Below are 22,114 nucleotides of genomic sequence, written 5' to 3'. Positions count from 1 at the left end.
TCATTTTTCTCTCTCTCTCTCTTTCGGACGCAAAGCAGCAATAAGTAGGAGGAAAAAGGGTATAGGACTGTGTTAAAGGAGACTTAATATTTTGTTCCATCTTCATTTGTCATGTGACCTTGTTTGAGTCCATTCAATGCTTCTGGCCCTTAGTTTCATCATCTGTAAAATGGAGGCGCTTAACAGAATGGTGTTGGAAGTCCTTTACAACTCTAACATTCTAGAATTGAATCTCAAGTAAATGCAAGAATCTTTAAATTACTTAGAGGCTAAAAGAGCCCTAATGCTGTACTGAGTGAGAACTGACAATTTTTTGTTCTTCTTGAGTAACATAGAGACAGAATGCTCAGACCTCTATTGACATTCAATTTAATCACAGGAAATCTCTTTCTTTTATAGAACTGATATCAAGCTTGTTGCAACTTCTATCCATTGGTCCCAGTTCAATCCTCTCGGTAGACATAGAATTAGGATAAGTCCAAAGACATGAGAACCTAAATTCTCCATGGGCTTAATGAGGAACTCAGCATGCCTTAGTGGAAGCATCAGTGGCTTCAGACATATGGCTTCTTTATCCCGCTGCAAAGTCAAAGGTCTCCAGTGTATCTATAAGCTTTCTAATATCTATAGCAACAATCCTAATCAAGCCAAAGAAGAGAGGATAGCAATAGCAGTTCTACCTATAAATCCTGCCATTTTCCTGCAATGGCTCATGTACACTTTGGCCTTAATTCTTTCTTTGGAATCAGCAGAAAAGAATCATTCTGCTTTCTGAAACAGGTAGAATGACAGATCAAAATACATATAAAAATTGTTTCCTGCTTTCTGATGCCTGGGTTCATAAAAGTATTAAACCATTCTAATAATGGATTTTAAAAGACTCTACTAAGGATAAAATAAATAAATCTATTCTATGTTGTAAAAGTTCTGTAACTTTAGGTGTTTAAAAAAAATGTATATACAACAAAGGTACAAATGTATAACCCATTATAAAATACATTTATATTTCAACATATATTATGTTTTTCTTTATTATTATTGTATGAGTCCCGCAAAATCTTATGGGAATCACACTCTTCCAGAAAAGAAGAATATACCAGGCTAACAATTTTATATGGGTGTTGTTTTTATCCTAATATTAGTATACTGCATTATTAATTTGAAGTCATTGATATTGTTTCCTGTGCTGTAGCTTTGTCTTAAGCTTTAAAGGCATGGATTTACTAGGCCCTGAAATTCAATTTGAATTTGAACTAAGTTATTAGATTGTGGATCCAAGGAATGTAATTCCTGAGAAACTCAGAGTAGTTGTACACAGTTTCTTTAAATGGTGAGACTTGATGAAGTATTAAAGAAAAAATCAGCACCTGCTGTACTAGAGATTCAACTCTAAAAATGGGTAAACATCTATATCAGATCACTTCTTTTGGTACAATTTCATATCATCCAGGCCCCACATTTTATACAAGTAACCGTAGCAATAATGTTTCTTATAATCTTGGACTTGTTATGTGTGGGTGAAAATTGACAGAGCCTCCCTTCATCTTCCACTCAACAACTGGATCACCTTTGACAAATGGAAGTGAGAGAAATTCAGCAAATGCTTTCCCTTTTCATTCCTCAGGTGAAAATACCTGTGATGAAGCTCTTAGTCCCCTCAGAAGGTTCTTTAGGATCCAACACAAGTAACCCATAACAGTAGAAAACTCATTGTGGCCTCTTTATATTGGCTTTCTCTCCTTAACTCCCTTGTCATCTCACTCCTGAGATTACATTCCCGGGGAATATAAACAAGTGTGTATTTAGTATCCATTGCTACGGCATGAAGTTCTGACCCAGGCCTGTGTGCTGGAAAGTGTGAGTTATTTCTTCCACCAAGAAAGGTTCTTACCCAAGATCTGAAGGACAGCAGTGTCTTTTTTGAGCCGAGATGTCAGAGATCGAGGAACTTGAATTTAGCAGAGATTAGTCTCCAGACCTTAGGTTATCAGGTTTGTTTTAGAGAGAGAGTCAGGTCTCAGTACAGATCAAGTATATTCATTAAGTCAAGGCATCAAAATGTGGGGGCAGGAAACTTAATCCTGAAAGGAAGCTGCTAGAGGCCAGAGGCCCTTAGAGATTCTGGGAGAAGTTGATAAGGATATAGAGTTGGATATTCTGGCAAATGAAGTCAACAATTGCAGGCAGCTTAGATAAAGAAAGGAGTTTTCTGACTTCATAGTATACTGGACACTTTGTACTTTTAAAACTGATGCTGCACACTTACCCAGTAAGGATATGAAGGGAAAAGCATTCTCTTTGGGATTCAGGCATTAGTGAGAAATAAGTTCATAAATACTTATTATAGGTATAGACTCATTGCGTTGAATATGGCAGGAATCTAATACAAACTGGTTTAAGAAAAAGGTAAATGCATGGGCTCATCAAATTAAAAAGTTTAGGATAAAGCTCAAGTGATGTCTTGATTAAAATGGCTTCTCTACATCTCTCTGTTCTGCATTCTATTTTGGCTTCATTATAAAGCCCTTTTATGGTGACCCCTGCAATTCAAGGTAAACATCCTATTAACATCAAAACAGCAAATGTTCTGTCAGTGATTCTAAGCTTGGGTCACATGTCTTTTCCTCAAACAATCAGATGTGATGTTCCAATTGGCCTTTTCTGAATCACATGCCAATTCCTGGGGCTGAAGATGAGACAAACTACTCTATCCCAATGACATGATTTGAGAGGGGCAGATGGGTTGTTAACAAGAGAAAATGTAGATGGGTTAAATAATAGGCTGACCAAAACATTTGTTTAATCTATGCTTCCATTCTCCTGACGTGACTTGCCAGAAGCTTTGCCAGTATGAAAAATTGTGAAATTGCTTTTTTCCTCCCAGCCCTTTGCCTCAAAAGCATGTGTAGATACCTCTTAGTTGGTCTCAGATCTAATTTACCCTGCTCTTCTGACAAATACACATCTCTTTACAAACACTTCATTAGTTTTGATGTTTGCCTCAGATCTCTACTGAGTTTGAAGGGTTTTTTTAAGCTTTGCTGCCATCTTTGCTGAGTGCTCTTGTGGGCTTTTCCCATTTTCCTCAGGCTCATCACTCTTGGGATACTTCTGGCTTCATCAATATTTGTTAACACCGCTTGACATTCTGTGTATGTGCATTCAAGCAGTGAGGTAGACCGATGGAAGTCATCAGACTCTTGCCGATGAGTTGTGTCAAGTACTAGGAAGTCTTTATAATGAAAAGAGGGGCAGGCAATAACCTTCTGATTGCCCAGTTTATCATGGGACTAACAGGAAAGAAGTAATAAGTGACACTGGATTTACTGAGGCAAGAGAGAAGGATGCCTTATTGACTATATCTATTAGAGTCTCTTAATTTTTATCTAAGTGGGGGAATATACAGTCTTTGGAACTGGCCTATACAGGAATTTCTGCCATCTAGTATGGGTCTTAGGTAAACACAGTTTCTGGTGTCCACCCTGCAGCCGACCAGTTGTGCAAGGGATCCTTTTCCAGATCCTTAACTGAGACAGGCACTTCGGCATTGACTCATGATATTTGAACTGCACAATTCTGTCCTCAAAAGTATTATTAGAGATTGAAGGTGTTGCAGTGCTGGGTCAACAGTGAGAGGTTCACACTGTTCAGTGGCTCATTTGATTACAGCACTGCATCAATAAACCAATGTTGGGGACTTGATCCCTGGTCAGGGCACACACAAGAAGCAACCATGAGTACATAAATAAGTGAAGCAACAAATCAATGTTTTTCTCTCTTCCTCCCTCTCCCTACCTCTCTCTAAAATCATTAAATAAAATTTTAAAACATTGATGGGTTCAATTCCTGTGAGGCTCAGTTAACATTGCCCCTTGCTTAGTGCTGCCTCATTAGTCATTTTTAAGGTGGGGTGATTATGCCATGAGGGGGTGTGGAGTAGAAGCATATTGGATCAGAACAAAGGGATTTTTCTTCTGGGAAGAGCCTTCTGAATGCATGAGTCATTGATGATGAGTCAGGAGCATAATTTCAAATATAAAGCACCTCTAGCATCTAGAGCAAGAATCATACATGAGTGGGGGGTCAAATTACCCCACCATAGAGAATTGACCAGGGCTCTTCATCTCATCATGTATCAAGAAGATAGATTTCTGATATCTTAACACTGGATCTTGTTTTGTTTCCCTATCTTCCAGCAAGCTTCCTTATAAATATCCTTTTTTTAAGATAACTATCAGGATGAATGCACCATCCCTATGCAAATACTTCTAGAAAAAAAGAGTTATTCTATAGTAATGAACTTTTAATAGTGTGACTATATTTTAATTTCTGAAATTTCGAAAATATCGAAATTTAGCATATCAGTCAGGAAGGAGAATGATGGAATGTCTGTTTTGAAACCTGGATATGCCCTCCTTGGGAGACTTATGCTATCTCTTATGGCCAACACAAAGAAGTTGCTAAAGTCATATTTTCTCCTTAAGAATTCCCTTCTGGGCTAAGAGAAGGCCCATACTGTCTTGGAGACTGAAACTTCCAGGCAGGCTGGGTCTGTGGCATAAAACACAATGCTGAAATATAGAAGACATTCGAAACTGGTAAAGAGAATAGGCCAAGTGTCCTGTCATCACAGCGTTTAGCTTCTGGGGATAAGTAGACAAAAATTATCAGTATAAATAAGTCAAATATGTGATATGCTAGTGAAAAAATAGAGAAAAATGAAATACCTGTCATTTTATTGAAGGGATCTGAGATGGGAAAACAATGTTTAGCTTAGACATTCTGCTCTTTCTTCTCTAGACACATCTACCTGTTTCTTGAAAACATCTGGCATGATTCTATCTCAGATCTCTTGCATTCCCTCTTGCTCTTCTTCAATCCAGGCATGACTCTCTTCTTCCCCTGACCATGTGATTATTTCTGACTTGCATTAAAAACTGATTGGGACTGGAAGCAGGGCGTGAATTTACAGTCTGGTTGAGAAACAAAGGAGAATTCATGTAAAATGTTAATGACATAAAATACTCTAGTGTTAAGCATACAATTGCATATAGACTGTTGTGTGAGGTTAAACAGAGACAGAGGTCTGTTCGGGGAAGCCTAGTAGGATACAGGTAGGTCTACAGGCAAAACAATAGCATAAGAAAGGACACTAATGTGGGAAAGGTATCCAACCACATGGTAACTTTCCAATGAGAGCTTTGTGATAGATTGATGCTAGGAGGAGAGATTTAGAACTAACTCGGTTATTGTGGGGGAAATGTAGAGTCTCTTTGGAGATTGAAATGGCCTTTTCTTTTTGTGGTCATAGATTTTTAAGGACCATTCAAGGTCAAAGCTCCTTGGTATTAGCTTCATATCATAAGAGCAACAAGAGTCATAAATAGGCAGAGAGATCCAATGATGGTTTTGAATAGTTTCTGCTTTCTTTATATGTCCTTCTTTAATTTTTCTTTTAAAGTAGTTTGACTTAGATTAATGAAGATGGGCTAAGATAATACATAACAATGAAAGGAATAAATATTGATTGGTGGGTAAGGCCCTCCAGCATAGAGACTAGGAAAATTATTGAGAAGGAATACCCCTCATTTTCTCATATTTTTAGAGAAGAATCTCATTTGATTTTAAATACCCACTCAGTTAATATTTCTATTTATATCTGTCAATGAGACCCTATAAAAGTTTAGCTTAGTGGAGAAAATATTGAGATCTTCAGGTAAAAGATACAGCAGACAAAGGAATTATTTATTAATTCCCAAGACCAGTATTGCTTTATTTTATCTAAAAAAATATTAAAGTTTGGCAGATACTGGGAAGAAATGCACTTTTCAATAACCAAGAATCATTTATTTATCTCACAATAGCTGCAATATTATTTCTTTTATTAGTCCTTTCACACACTAGCTGCTGCCTGCATTCCTTCATTTCTTGTCCCTTCGCTCTCATTTCTCTGAGAGAGAAAGAATATTAGTATAATTACTGTGAATTGGGTGGATCTCTGATAGGTAGTCTGTACATTATATTCTTAAGGGAATATCATTCTATTTTTGCTGTCATATATCTACTACACGGTACACTTTCCACTCTTCATCCCAGTACACACCGAAAGCAAGCAGTGATCTTCTTAAAGGGAAGTAAACTTTGCTGAGCAGCTCTGGTTTCTGATGGTGGTATTGTATTCTAATAAAGGTGGGTGTAAAGAGTGGAAGGGAGGTACATTTAAGTTTATAATGAGGATGATCCTTTATCATTCCAGACAGATCCTGTGCTCTGAGTAGGCAGTAATGAAATAAGAGCCTCAAGACTCATAAAAACATAAATAAGCTGCCTGGTAACAACTTTATTATAACTATGCTGTGAGCAAGCCCAGAATGCCCATGTAGGTTTCTCTTCCCAGAACTCTTATGGACATTAGTCTCTTGGGGAGGAAACTAGAACAATCTTGGCATTCCATTTAAGGGGCAGCTCTTCCCTCAAGTATCCTCACCCACGTAGATCAGGTGTGAAGGGAACTGTCAACTATGAAAACAGGAGCAGACCAGCTCATGAGAAAAAGCTTTAGACTTCGAGCCAAGAAATCTAAAGGCAAGTGGACATGAGAGTGATGACTCCTTGTGAAAGATGAGTATAAGATAAAGGAGAGACCGGCGGTCTAAAGGGCAGGAGAGTAAGGAAGAGCTCTGTTACCTGCACATTAAAGAAAAATGCCAGCTGGCATTCTCTACATTATTCCTTCTCCCCTCCCCAGAAGCACAAAGAACTCTCTGCCATTCTGAGAGAGGCAGTTTTCTTTTTAAATCTGAACACATCTATTTTCATTATAGGGAAAGGACTTAGAAGATGCCCAAAGGAATATTAGTCCTTTTTTGTTATTTTTCTGTTCACCTTCATTAGATCTCTCTAATGTAACTCCCTCCCTCAGCAGTGATTCGGAATAATGACATCAGACCGAGTTTCCAAGAAAGTAAAGTCAAATAGGTTACCTCTCTAATCTAATTAATTATTGTCCGTGTTGAGAAGGATTCTTAAAAAAAGAAAAAAACAGACTTGGGAAAGTGAAGTAATTATTCTTGGTTACAAAACATGATTAACTACATTTCTATTAGGTAATAGCACTAATTGAGATAAAGATGCAGGATTCTCGGGAAGAAACAGTCTCCAGCTCATAAATTGCTCATTCATACCAGCCTCAGGAGTAACTCATTGGAATCCTGGGTAGGCATTTCACATGCATTGTCTCACTGAATCCCCACAATGATTCTACAATGATTCTAATGGTTCATGGAATATCCCTAAACAGTGACTGGCTCGGTCAATAACAAATAGTTAAAACTGAATTGATACACAATAAGGAACAAGTGTAGTCCAGATTATCTTTAATGGCTACATTTAGAAGATTGCCTTTTTGAGAACAGAAAAACAAGTGGGCAAGACAGTGTGGGAGGCTGTGTTCATTCCCTATAATGGAATCATTCAATAAAGTTGTGCTGTAAGTGTGACTATAGAGAAGATCCGGAAGTAGTGGAATGGTATAGTTGTCTTTATTGTAAGATCATTTCAAACACAAGTTCAATGCAGGTGACTATTTCCTAAATCTCACTTGTTTTTATACTTTCCTATGTATCTCCTTTCCTTCGGCCACGTTCATATAAATCATATGATTTACATGAACCTGCAATGGAAAGTAAAACAGTGTTGGAGAGGAGAAAGAAGTTATCTTCTATCATGTCTCCATTCCTTTACATAAAGCAGGGGTAGGAAACCTTTTTTTCCGACAAGTGCCATTTGGATATTTATAACATCATTTGGTCTGGCCCTGCCAAGGCATTAGAGGTGAGTTAATTAAATGTTGGACCAAATATAGCAGGCTAATTTGTAAGTTGATAATTTTGTACGTACATAAACTGCCTTGTCCTCTGTGAGACACAAACACTGGCTTTTTTTTCCCCTCCTACTAATCTGAATATTCCTGGAAGGCAGTAGCCTTTTGTGTTTTGATCTAAATATCTTTCAAATCACCTGGCTGAGTGCTAAGCAAATAGTGAGGATTCAATAATAAGTGAGGATAAATAGCAAGGAATATACTCCTGGGAGCAGTAACTTAGCTATTGACATTTTAAAATATGTAGAGGTTGAAAGTAGGTGGGGGGGGGTTACAAGAGAGCATCATTGTGTGTGTGTGTGTGTGTGTGTGTGTGTGTGTGTGTGTATACACACACGCACACACATAATGGGTGAAAAGACTAAGATGTCACATTAAACCAACCTTCACTGTTTTACCAAAGTACAATCTATAATCATAAAAGTTTAATATGCTAATTAGACCTGATGTCCTCCTGGACACCCTTCTGTCCTTCCAGATGAAGCCAGGGCTGCCAGGAAAGCAGGAGTCTGGGTGCTAGAGGGAAGTCAGTGCCGGCAGCCGGGGGGAAGGAAGGCCTACTCTTGCACGAATTTCGTGCATCGGGCCTCTAGTTCTATCTTAGTTTGAAATGAGAGTCCAAACTGCCTTCTGCAGTTGTTTGGTAGAGGGAAGAGGGTTGTATTCCTTTTGGAACCCAAACGGGCATCCGGTTACAACCTAGAAACCAGATGTGACAATGACACTTCTCTCAGGAGCCCATGCTGTTCTCAGCTGGACCCCACAGTCATGGTGGAGGGCATTTGGGACAGGAGCAGAGAGTCTTTCTTTGATTCTCCAATTAGGGGATGTGTCTCAGACAATTGGGGTGTTCTGTCCTGAGGTGCTCTAATCACCCAACATATACTCACCCTAGAATTGACCTTTCTCCCAGGTACCCCGGTGCTGCAGTTTAAGTGCTTCCTATGGTCATGAAAATGATATGTCAGAGTAACTAATTACAGGTTACAGAAATGAAAAGGGGACAGGAAGAAGCCTTGCAGTCACTACTGAGCGGAGTCAGGGGTGGACCTAAGCCAGCCGTGGGCAAACTACTGCCCGCGGGCCGGATCCGCCCGTTTGAAACCGTACCCTTTTATGTAATGATGTTTACTTTGAAGTTATATTAGTTCACACAAACACTCCATCCATGCTTTTGTTCCGGCCCTCCAGTCCAGTTTAAGAACCCATTGTGGCCCTCGAGTCAAAAAGTTTGCCCACCCCTGAAAGCTAATTGGCCTCCTGATAGGATTCTTCTCCGAGGTCTCCAGGCAGCTCTTTCTTTTAATGAGGCTTTGCCAAGGTGAAAGGCTTCTCGAAGCCCTCAGGTACAGATTGGAATGGCTCAAGAGAATAAACTGTAACAGCCCCAAGGTTTTTGGACTCAAATAAGATGTCATCTAAGAATGTGCAGTATAGTTTAGTTTTCATTATTTTACTCAATTTCTACTATAACTGGGAACAAGTAAACTTACGTGTATTTTATGGGTTAAGATGAAACTGAGATGAGGAAATATTTGCTCTGTGCAGCAATTCCTGAATGGAAACTCAAGTGTTCCCATGATCAATGACCACATCTCACAGCCAGGTCATTGTTAGGCAGAGTGAGGGAGAAACAGGTAATGAGAGAGGAGAGGTTGAAGATACTTGTCTTTTTCTAGTCCGTCGGGATATCTCCAATGTAAGCCTGGGTTCCCATGGGAATAATATAGTAAGAAGGTTCTTCTAAAAGCCCATGTTAGCCCAGATAGTCTCTATTAAAATGTTCTATTTAGTATATATGCTGATCTAGATGCTGTGATATTTCTCTTTACATTCATTTTATTATCTTTAGCCCATGTCTCTGGGGTGTATAGGCATTTAAAGCGGAGAAAAGTGGGGCTTTGAGAGGTTATATAGCTAGTGCGTGATTGAGCAGTAATTTTATTTTAGACCATTTTGACTTCAAAGCCTCGCCATCAGTGCACACACTGCGTACCGTGTCCTTTTCATGCCTGGAAAACACAGGGTGCTCTTGAATCCTGGATGAAACGTGTGCTTCCAGGTTTATAAGCAGAACACTCAGAGGGAGCACTGGAGATTGCCAGGCTCTGAACCTGCCTCTGTGATCTCAACCGGCTTCTGTGAGTTGAGGAATAAAATTAATTCAAGGCAACGGGACAAGGGGCAAGAGCAAGGAGGTAAAATAAATCTGAGAAAATTTTATTTTCAAATGGAACAACGTTTATGTAGTTACTGCCCCGGAATGCCTGCCTATCTGTAATGCAACTCTGCTCTCAATGGAATACAGAGCTTTCTCCAAATGAGCAGGATGGGCAGAAATGCAATGAACATGTGAAGCAATCCCCAAACACATATACTATCAGGATGCCATCTTCCAGAGGTGGGAGCAGTGCCCTCGGTGCTGTACATTTCAATTTCCCGTGTCTTCACATCAAAGGAAGGCCGTTTGTAATAATAGGCAGCTCTGTTTACTTCTTCATTCCTTCCCCCAGGATAGGAAAAGGGAAATAAGAAAATCATGTTTCCTTTATTTTTCTCCCGTTTCAAGCTGATGAAATTTTTCTAAAATTAAAAGGAATCTGGGTAAGTAAAGGTCAGGTCAGCCTTGACACTTTCTTCACCAATAGTAAATCGACACCTAGCTGTCTTTGCTTCTGGCACTTTTATTAAATCAAGAGGCTTGCAGCTGCCATCATTATGGGCTAGTACAGCATAGAATATATATCCAGAATTATCAATAGCAGAGGCAAGAGGCAATTATTATTTAGGTGAGCATATTTATTTTATATGCATAACGGCACTGTAAATATACCACCCTATTAACTCCAGAGATAATTACTTTTCCACAGGAAACAATGAGGCAATTGTGTTGTACAATTCTGTTTACCGGGAGGCTTTGTTCCTCTGTGACATGCTGTAGTACCCTTTTTATATCCCCAAATATATAGACTCTCTAGAGAGGTTGGATGGACTTCTGTTAAGGAATATAGTCTGTAAAAGGGAAGAAAGTCAATAGTATAACAATTAAGGGACAATTAAAGTGGAGGAGGAAAAAATGTAACAGTGAAGCATGCTTGGGAAACAGTGTTTGGGGTTGACCTCCATTAGGAACATAGTAGGAACGAATTAAATGTTTAATAAATAGCAGAGTTAGGCAACTAATTGGATGAGGGAAAAGTTAATTCTGAAACTTGCATGAATGTATTATTTAGGATAGAAGAATCAAATAGAAGTAGGTGAAGCTGTAAATGCGTTTATGTAGTACTGCAATGAGCACTATTGTACATTCAGTGTGATTTGCTCTGAAGAATTGTGTGAGCTCAGAAGAATTAAGAGATTGTTTTAGGGCCACCATTTAAATACTTCTTTAAGATTAAACCTATTATTTTGAGGTCATTATAGATTCACAGCAGTCATAAGAAATGATACAAAGATCACATGTACCATTTTTGGAAGGTAATATCTTGTAAGATTACAGTAATATAGCACAAGCAGAATATTGATAGTGATGTCATTTATGTAGAGAGCAGCTCCATCACTGTAAGAATCCCTGATGTTGCTCTACTGTAGCTACACCCAATTTCCTTTGAACATTTGTGTGCACTTGGATTTATGTGTTTTGGGGAGGAAGACAACAGAGGTAATATGCCATTTTCATGACATCATATCAAGAGAAAATACTGTTGACATGACTTATCATATGTGATGTGAATCTTTTTCATTTATTCATTAGCTCTCTGCTGTAAAGTTAACTTCTCGCCCAAAGAAGTATCTTAAGGGGTGGGGAGTTATGCACAACCTCCCTGAGGGCACAGCATCTACATAAATTAATCAGAAGTCATGTGCAGAAGAGATTTGAGAGGTTTTAATATTTTGATGGCATTCAATGTACCACTTTTCCTTTTATGGATTGTAGTTTTATGTCAAATTTATGATGCTCTTGCAAGCCTGGATTCAGCAGATTTGCTCCTGTGTTGTTTTTTATGTGTTATAGTATTTCGTTTAAATCTGTGATTTATTGGAGTTGTTTTTGTACAAGGTGTGAGCTTTCAGTCAGGTTCATATTTTTAGTTTGCTCATGTACCATTTGTTGAAGAGACTATCCTTTTTCTATTGAATTGCTTTGCACCTTTAAGTCCAGTTGGACATATTTGTGTGAGTCTATGTCTGGTTTCTTCCTTCTATTCCCTTGATCTTAGGTGTCTAAACCTCACCCAGTATGGCATATTATAATATTTTTTGCATATTACAACGATCTAGTAAACTATGATAGTGGGCAGAGTATTTTCTCCTTCTTCATACATTCAACTTTCCATATAACTTTAGAATAAGCTTGTCTATATCTACTAAAACATGCTAGGATTTTGATAGGAATCACATCAAGCCTAGAAATCAGTTTTTAGAATTAATATGTTTTCTATGTTGAGTCTTTCAAATCATGAACATGATATGTCTCTCCAATTATTTATTATTATAATATACCAGACACATTTATTGTTAGCCTACACACACACACACACACACGCACACGCACACACACATGCTTAATGATCATGTGCAGTAGGCACTTGCTTTTTCTATTCTCTTATTTAGGTAGGCACTTCATCACAACTAATTAAAAGTGATTATTAAATTAATTGTGATTCTATTGCATGACTTAGATTTTTGGTATTCAATTTCTTATTGAAAAGAAACTCATCACTGTATATATAGCCAAGTCTATTACCAAATGATTCCCATCATCTTATATTTAATGCTACAGTCCCTAAACCATATTTCATATAATCATAGTTTTTAAACCAAATTATAGTCAGAATGTAGCATGTATTTTTAAATGAATGAGAGTAACTTAACTATTGACATTCGATGCTCTTTTGATGTCAGTATCTTTTTTTTAAAAAAAAAGAAGAGCAATGAGTCTTTTAACCATATTTGTCCACAAATTTGGAAGGAACATGTAAGGGCAAGCACAGGAAAGCACCTAAGGAATCACCAACAGTGAAGTTTAGAAACAGAGATGGGATAATCTAAGTATTCTATACGCTATAGTTATAAACAAGGTGTAGGGAAATGGGGGAGGGGGGCACGTTTCAGAAAATTGTTGTCTTCTATGACAGTTGAAAACCAGCCCTATATGTGTGCTTTAGATTCCTATTTCTGCATAGCAGTATATTTACTTAAACAAAAAGTTAAACTTGCATACACTTTTTCTCTATGTCAAATTGACTTTCAATTTTTATAAAATTACTGCAAGTATAGAAACATAAGACAATGCAATATAATAAATCATTACACCAAAAGTCATCAAGCCATTACCTAATTATAAAATTGTGAGGTAGTAAGAACTTAAAGAGACTACCTTGTAATAGCCTAATGCCGGCGGTCTTTCCCAGCATCTGGAAGGGTTCAGGAATCTGGGGAAGCGGCTGCGGCATAAATTAATAGAGACTAGAAATATAATATGAGTTTGTAATCCATGGGGAAGCCAGAGGAGTTTAGCTGTAGGAACCAAGTTCTGTGAATCTCTGGTCCCCTCACTCTTAATTAACACAAATTGCCCTAAGGCAAGGCAGATATACATACCAAAGGTTAAGGTTTGGTATACAGAATTCATTGGTGGATTGGGGGAACTGCCTTCCATTGTTCAAGTGTTTGGCCAACAGGAGGCAATAACATGTAGATTAAAATGCCCTCAGCCCTGACTGGTTTGGCTCAGTGGATAGAGCATCAGCCTGCGGACTGAAGGGTCCCAGGTTCAATTCCAGTCAAGGGCATGTATCTTGGTTTCGGGCACATCCCCAGTAGAGGGTGTGCAGGAGGCAGCTGATTGATGTTTCTCTCTCATCAATGTTTCTAACTCTCTATCCCTTCCCCTTCCTCTCTGTAAAAAAATCAATAAAATATATTTTAAAAAAATAAAAAAAATTCCCTCATCTGTCTGGTAACAGGCAATAATATACGCAAATCTTCAGGTGTGGGAAAATGCCCTTCAGCCATTCCAGTAGGTAATGACATGTATTCAGCCCTGCAAAATATAGAAGCCTCAAGGTTCCATCAACCTTTTGATGAAACTTCTTGCATTTATAACATGCTGGAATTAGCCTCTGGCACAGCCTTTTCTTTCTAAAAGCATTTCTTTTTTTATACCATAATGGTGTATTGTTACTCGCATCCAATAAGCTATCTGATTTGGGCATATATGAAGGTTAGAGTAAAGCCATTTTGATTTCTCACTTGACAACCTTATTGTGTTTAGTGTAAAGTTCCATCAAAAAATGCTACTGGTGATGCACTGCTACATTTAAAAAATTGTAGAAGTATCATTTACAGAAGTAGAAAATGTTAGACGCAGTTTTGCAAGAATTAAGGATTATATATCTCCATGTCCTCAGGAATTAAGACTGAGTCAAAACAGGATGGTTCAGGAAAGGGTTTAAGGAGAATGAATAAAATGTAAAGTGATACCGAGCTAAGATTTATAGCCCAAACTGCAAATGATCATGATCACATACTGGGTCTCTCAAGCTTCTGTGTCCTCAAATAAATGCACCAGTTTTCACCAGGTTGCTTCTGAGCCATCAGAAAGGCTAGATGAACCCTAGCTGGTTTGGTTCAGTGGATAGAGTGGCGGGCTGGAGGGTCCCGGTTTCGATTCCAGTCAAGGGCATATGCCCGGGTTGAAGGCTTGATCCCCAGTGGGGGGCGGGGGGATGCAGCAGGCAGGCGGCAGGCGATCAATGATTCTCTCTCATCAATGATGTTTCTATCCCTGTCTCCCTCTCCCTTCTTCGCTGAAATCAATAAAAATATTAAAAGTTGTTTTATTTTTTAAAAAAGAAAGGGTAGATGCAAAGTTGTCTGAATGCTAAAGTATGTTTTCTGAAAATGAGCCTTGAAGGGTTGACAAATCCTCCTGGACAGAATGGAAGCCAAGGTCAGATTTCTTGCCACTGTCTCAATGGTCCGCATCCAGATTATGCCGTTCGTTGCCCTCTCTTGCATTTCCATCTTCAGCCTTTCCTTCTACTTGGGGTGATCTGCCCTCCCTTTTGCCTATCAAAGCCTTTTTTCAGTACAAATATCAAGAAGCTTTGCTTGGAAAGAAGCTTTGTTTGATCACCTCATGTTGTCTCTACGATGAGAAGACACTGTCCTGCCTTCCCTGGATGGGTAGATTTTAGTGCCATCATAGCAACAGGCATAGGAGGGTTCTTAATACAAATTAATTTAAAGAAGGAACCAATGAACAAATCGTTTACTTCATTGTGTGTATATCTCATAAGAATCTTACCTTCCATTTTTTTTGATCCTGGCTGTATTTTCCTTCTCTCTTCTTGTGTACTAACCCTCATGAAGCCAGGCACTGTGTCAAGGACTTGTTAGTGTTTTTCCCCTTTTGTCCACCAGAAGCTAACGCAGTATCTGTCATTGAGTAGGTACTCAATGAGATAGTATATAAATGAATAATGAACTATACTGCATGTTTCAGTACCCTAGGGCTATAATTCCTAATCCCTTATATCATTTGCCAGTCTTTTCCACCTTATTGAACCAGCCTGTCTGCAACAATGTAAGTGAACTACAACAGCATCTGGCCCTACACCAACTATCCAAGTGTAAATATCATTGCAGCTTCATATCTGCCTTTCAAATCTTATTCCAATTTATTTTGTGAATAATCCTAATAGAGTGACCACAGGAAGTGAAATCTTAGCTAAATTGTAGCTAAATTGACACAGGGCAGAGCTACCAAGGAGGTCATGTGAAAGTGTCTGGATATTGTGAAGGATACATATGATAGATATGGTTTTTGTTCTGTCTTGTGTGTTTTTACCCAAAGAAATGTTGATAATTGAGACCGCATAATTGAATCTCAATAGTGATAATTTATTAATGCATTAGTAACCAGTATGCAAAAAAATCAAAACAAACCCTTTCCTATTTATATCATTAGTAAAATATTTAAAAGAAATTTAACATGATATAGAAACTCTCCCACACATAACTGAATATATTTACATATTCCTATTTCAATTCTCTCATTTTACTTTAGGATTAAAAAATATCTTCTATAGCACTCTGAACTATGATTCAAAGTATCACAACCACAAATCACATGGACTCTCTGCCCTCAATCCATCTGGCAACCCAATAGAGATGCACAGTATCAAGGGCTCAACTATGGGGCGGTACTAGGCTTTCTGAGACCAGCATGGTGGGTTCAGGTGCAGAAGTTTGTGAACATCTGAAATCATGTTTGCCTTTCATCTGTCTCTCACTCTTCCCCCCCTCCATTTTTTCTTTCTCATTTTTTATCTGTGTTTTCCCACTCCCCTTTCTTCTCCCCCTTTGAGGAAGCTCCATGGATGGCTTGGATAAAAGGTCTCCACCTCTCCCTTCTCCTTTTCCAATCCCTCTCACCTACATTCTCTTTTCCATTTCCTCTCTTTCTCACCCACCTTCTTAGTTTCACAATTTTTATTTGGAAATGGAGTAAAAATAAAAGTACTTCATAACTCAGATTATGCAGGCTTAACGTTGCCCGGAGAAAATACTTACAGCTCAGTGATACATCAGGATTATTCTGGGGGAGTTGAAAGACTTTTAACTAAAGCAGGGAAGGAAATATCATAAGAATAATTAAAAGTAGAACAATCCAAGTGTAATAATGCCAGCAACAAAACCAAGTATTTCCATGGCAAATAAGATTGAGAGCTAATGTGGTCAGTTCAGAAATGGAGTTAAGATAAAATGTGGCAAGTAGAAAAGACTCTTAGGAAATGCCAGGCAGAAAAAGCAGAATTGAGACATAGAGAACGCTTTTTGGTGACATTGCTTGAACACTTGAACACCTCTCCTCCCTAACCTCTGCTACCATTCTAATATCTCCTTGACTCTGACCCTCCTGTCTCTCTCCTATCAGGCCCAGGTAACCCAGAACAATCTCTTCATCTCCAATCCTTAACTTAATTATATTTTCAAAATCCCTTTTGCCATGTAAGATAAGGCATGCATAGCTTCTTGGAGTTAGGAAATGGGTACCCTGGAGGGGATGTAATATTCAGCTTGCCATAGAAAATATGATTTGATTGTCTGTCACTTAAATCCTGAAGAATTGTTCTGAATTTGAATTTTTAACAGGAGCTCCTTAAAGCTTGCAGGACCCATGCCTGTAGGTTGTGTTCATTGCCCAAGTAATAGAAAGAAGGGAGTAAAAAACATGTATGTGGTAAGAAATAGGCAGAGAATTATGCATACAAATTTAAAATACTGAAGTTCACAGAGTGTCTAATAAACATTTCTGAAAGATAACCTGTAAACGATGTTAACCTACCCTGGGAATGTTGTCTGTAGACACGATCATTTACCTTAGGACTATATTACTATGCAATCCTTTAATTTTTCTAGAATCTGAGAAAAAAACCTTCTTTATAATTATGTATATAATTGATCACCCAAATCAGAATATTTTTGAAAGAGATAGAGGTGCTTTTTAAAATTAATACAGAATAACCTACATAAATTGGAACTCTCCTGGGAAGCCAGGATATGACTTAATCCTACTTATAGTAAGATGTGGTGACAACATGATATCTAAATCAATTTGTTCAAGTTCTAGGAAAGATGAACTTACTTCTGTTCATAAAATAAAAGTGTATAGAAAAGGTCACCAAATTTTGCGGGTTTTTTCCCCTGGGCATCAAAATAATCCATAAACTTAAGATATTGGGCTCTTAAAATCTATAAGAATGGAAAAACAGCCAACATAGTGGTATTCTTCAAGAAACTATTCAGTTATTAAATATGTTAATTAATTCATTTATCCATTACCCTAGTAAATATGTCCTGAGCACTTAATTATATACCAGCCTCAGTGCCCCATACAAATTACAGCCAGGACAGAAGTAGATAAAGAATGCTGGGTGACAAGGAGGAAGAACTAGGGGCCTCCTCTTTGAAAGGGTCAGGAAATCATCTGACACTTGAGAATGAAAGGAAAAGGTTTACTTTTTATTTTGGCTTCAAAGTTAGGTGAAGATGGGGTAGAGGGAGATATTTGAAGGAGAGGGTGGTTGGATCCAGATCTTGAAAAGCAAAGAATGTAAGATTTGGTTTTCTTATTTTTCACTCAAGTGTGAATCAGCAGGGATGTTGTCAAATTCAGAATAATATGATCTGATTTACCTTCTAAGAAAACATTTCTGAAGACTGCATGGTGCAGCGTAGTCATGTGGAAGAATTTAGGATACAGAAAACAGCAATGTTAGCTATGAGACTTTTTGAGCAATTACTGAGTCTGGGTATTGTGATAAGAGTTTTTCATATTTTAAATTCCTATGTGTCACCACAACTTCCTAAGCTAGTAACAATCGCTTGCCCATTTTTAGAGGACTTTAAAGCAGCAAGATATCAAGTGCTAATTATTTAAGGCCAAACAACTAGCAAATAGTGTTCCTGGGATTTGAACTTTGTCTGACTTCAAAGTTAGTCATTGCATACTCTTGTCTCGCCACATGAATGATGTCTGAACTAAGAGAATGAATGTGGCATAATGGAGAAGAGACAAAATGTAGAATACATCTCCCTTGTCCTAGAGTGTTGATAGACCCATCTTCTGAGCTGTGGTTTGCAGAATACAGTGTGAGAAAAGAATTAGAGCTTATTTTAAGGTCCATAATTTGGGGTATTGGAGGTACAGTGATGGCAATTGAAATAGAAATTCTAGGTCATGACCTATTTAAAAGAAAGATCATATTCTCATCTTGGAGTGTATTGAATTTGAAGTTCCTGTGAACACAGTGATAATTGTACATGCTCAGGGATAGTATGAAGGACTGGAGAGTAGAGAGATGAATATGAGTCATGAGTTATTGCAGCCAAAGAAATGAAGACAATGTGTAGAAGTTAAGCTCCTACTTATTCTCCAAGGCCCAATTCACACATAACCTCAAGTATAGTTCATGGAACAAGATGGACATTTAATAATAGGAACTGCTTGAACGACTGGAAGAGTGAATTTCTGCAAGAAACTTCAACAAACCCATCCCACAGTTGGTGACCTTTCCAGACTCTCCATTCCTATACCACTTGCCACCTGGGCCACGCATTAGGCACCCATGAGCATCTCCTTCTGTTATGTTATTCTCAGCAAATGCTCCATCACACCAGCTGGCTTTGAAGTTAAGGACAGGGCCACAATGTAAACATCTTGTATTCCCCACAGCTAGAAAATCCTCTTGCCTGTGATCAGTACTAAAGGAAACTCTTCAGATTGACACAGACCAACAAAGCTTTCTGAAAATCCCCTTGTATTCCCATGATCTGCAAATGGAAAGAAACAATGGTAAAAGCAACTGTATTTGAATACTTAACATGAGTTCATTGCCATTCCAATTTCTTTATTCATTAACTCAATAAATTCTCAGGACAACTAAGAGAGGTTGGCATTATTTTCCTCTTGGAACAGATGGGGAACCTGAAACCTAGTGAGGTTATGTAACACCTTGAAGAAACAAAGCTAGACAATGATGGGGCTGACCTCCAAGTCCACATAAGACCTATAAACCAGAGCTTTCTTAAGGGGAGACCACACTTTCTCTAAGGATACATACATCTTCTCTTTAAGAACACACTGCTTTCTCGGCTGGCGTGACTCAGTGGTTGAGCGTTGACCTATGAACCAGGAGGTCATGGTTCAATTCCCAGTCAGGGCACATGCCTGGGTTGCAGGCTCAATCCCCAATGTGGGGTTTGCAGGAAGCATCCAATCAATTATTCTCTCTCATCATTGATGTTATTATCTCTTTCTCCCTCTCCCTTTCTCTCTGAAATTGATAAAATATGTTTTTTAAAAAAGAACACAGCTTTCCTCATCATTTGTGGGGAGTCTGGAGTATGGAGTTACAGGAAACTGCTGGCATGTAGCAGTCATCTTCACTCCATTCCTTGTAATATAAAGGCCTCCAAGTCACACATTGAATAAGCCCCTGGCTCGGCTAAATATTAAAGGAGAGGGCAACATTGATTGTAAGAAAGCCTTGATCTTACTCCAGGATTTTGATTACCTGGGCTTCTCACAGCAAGAAGCTGCTATGGCTGCTCTTCAAAGGGTGAAGAGGTCCTAACTGATGAAAGCAGACCTAGTATTCACTGCCAAGGAAACAGCAGGAGCTGGCCCAACCCTTGCTCAGATCCTACTGTGTCATTCATAATTTCCATTCTTTAAACCTTGTGAACCCTTCCATCACTAAAAGGTGGTTTTACATCCTAGGCTGCAGTGTCTTCTCCAACCCATCCATCACCCCATAAGGATAGGTTATTTGTATTTTATACAGGGTTACTTAGCAACCCTCTCACAGGGAGTCCATTTGGCAAGTCATAATATATGTGTGTGTTTAAATTACAAAGTATTAGTGTATATTCATTGCTAACTAGTCAGTCATGGCATATATTAAAATATATAGTTTAATTTTAAGCAATTTTCACATTTTTATCTTAAGAGCCCTGCTAAGAACAGTAGATTTTATATCCCTTCTTATCAGATTAAAAACCTGAGGCTCAGAGACGAGAAGGCACTTTTCTACTGGTATAAACACTTGCTCCTTACAAACATTCAAATACTGCAGGGACCTCAGCGGAATTTCATTTTCCATGGCAGTTTCCTTCTAATCATCATAATTGGCCAGCTGGTAAATGTCCCCAGACTATGCCTAAGACATGTATTTCTTATCTGTAATGAAAATACCACTTGTCCTTTTTTTCTCATTTAAGGAGAGAGTGAAAGAGAATGACAAAAATGAGAGAGACTATTCTAGTTAAGGGGAAATATGCTTTTAGAATGCCTAACACCAGTTCTTCCTCCAAACACATATTTCAATTAGACCTGCCCATGTGTAGATCAGGCTTTTTATTTTGTGTTGTTTATTTCTAATCACTTGGAAATTTTTCTATCATCTTGGCATAGTTGGGATTCAAAGTGCTGTTGAGAAAAGAAACAGAAACAGATTAAAAACTTTTTAAAAAAAATACATTTCATTGATTTTTTACAGAGAGGAAGGGAGAGGGATAGAGAGTTAGAAACATGGATGAGAGAGAAACATCAATCAGCTGCCTCCTGCACACCCCCTACTGAGGATGTGCCTGTAACCAAGGTACATACCCTTGACCGGAATCGAACCTGGGACCCTTCAGTCTGCAGGCCGACGCTCTGTCCACTGAGCCAAACCGGTTAGGGCTAAAAAATATATATATTTTTATTGATTTCAGAGTGGAAGGGAGAGGGAGAGAGAGATAGAAACATCAATGATGAGAATCATTGATGGGCTGCCTCCTGCACGCCCCCCACTGGGGCTTTGAGCCCACAACCCAGGCATGTGTCCTTGACTGGAATGGAGCCTGGGACCCTTCAGCTAGCAGGCTGATGCTCTATTCACTGAGCCAAACGAGCTAGGACAGATTAAACACTTTTGAGACTTTTTATGGGAAGGTTAAAGACCCAGCTTTCATAATGTATGTGACTTGGACGAAAAACATTAACTTCCCGTAGTTCACATGGCAAGGTCTAGGGAGACATGATCAAAGCAGCAACTATACCTTTGACTCTTTTCACTAGGAAAGTCCTTGTTTCATTCTCACCGAATAAAGGCAAGTCTAGGACACATGGAGTCATATCTCATGGTCCTCCAGAATTACCCAACCTTCATGGTCTCACACTTCTTGGGACAGACTTTACATTAGAGAAGTATTAACTCCATGACTTGGATACACATGGTGTGGGACAGGACCTGTAAATCGATAATTGTAAGAGAAACCCAAGTGAATCTGATGATTAACCAGACGTGGATGGCTTGATTTGAGTCAGGTGCAAATCATTCCAGCCTCACCCAGCCTGCGTGAAGAAGGCTCCGCAGTGAATAAATAGCCGTGAGCAGAGAGGGGGGTAATAGATTTCTGCCTTACTCTTAGCTCAGACGCTAACTTCTTGTGGGCTGTGGAAGAGGTCACCTCGTTGCTTTGCTTCTTCATCAGAAAAGGTAAGGTTCACATGACCTTTCTAGTTCTCATATCCTGGGGTAGGAGAGGCAGTTTGAAATGAGAAGATAAAAGTATTTTGGCCAATTTTAGGCCACCCTCCCTGGTTTCATCTTCTTTGCCACTCAGAAAATAAAACCCTCGGCCACAGAATGTCACCCTGACTTTAAGCGCCTGAGA

The sequence above is a fragment of the Myotis myotis genome, unplaced genomic scaffold, assembly GCF_014108235.1.
Source record: "Myotis myotis isolate mMyoMyo1 unplaced genomic scaffold, mMyoMyo1.p scaffold_m19_p_15, whole genome shotgun sequence".
Lineage (NCBI taxonomy): Eukaryota > Metazoa > Chordata > Mammalia > Chiroptera > Vespertilionidae > Myotis > Myotis myotis.
This window is presented reverse-complemented; position numbering follows the sequence as displayed.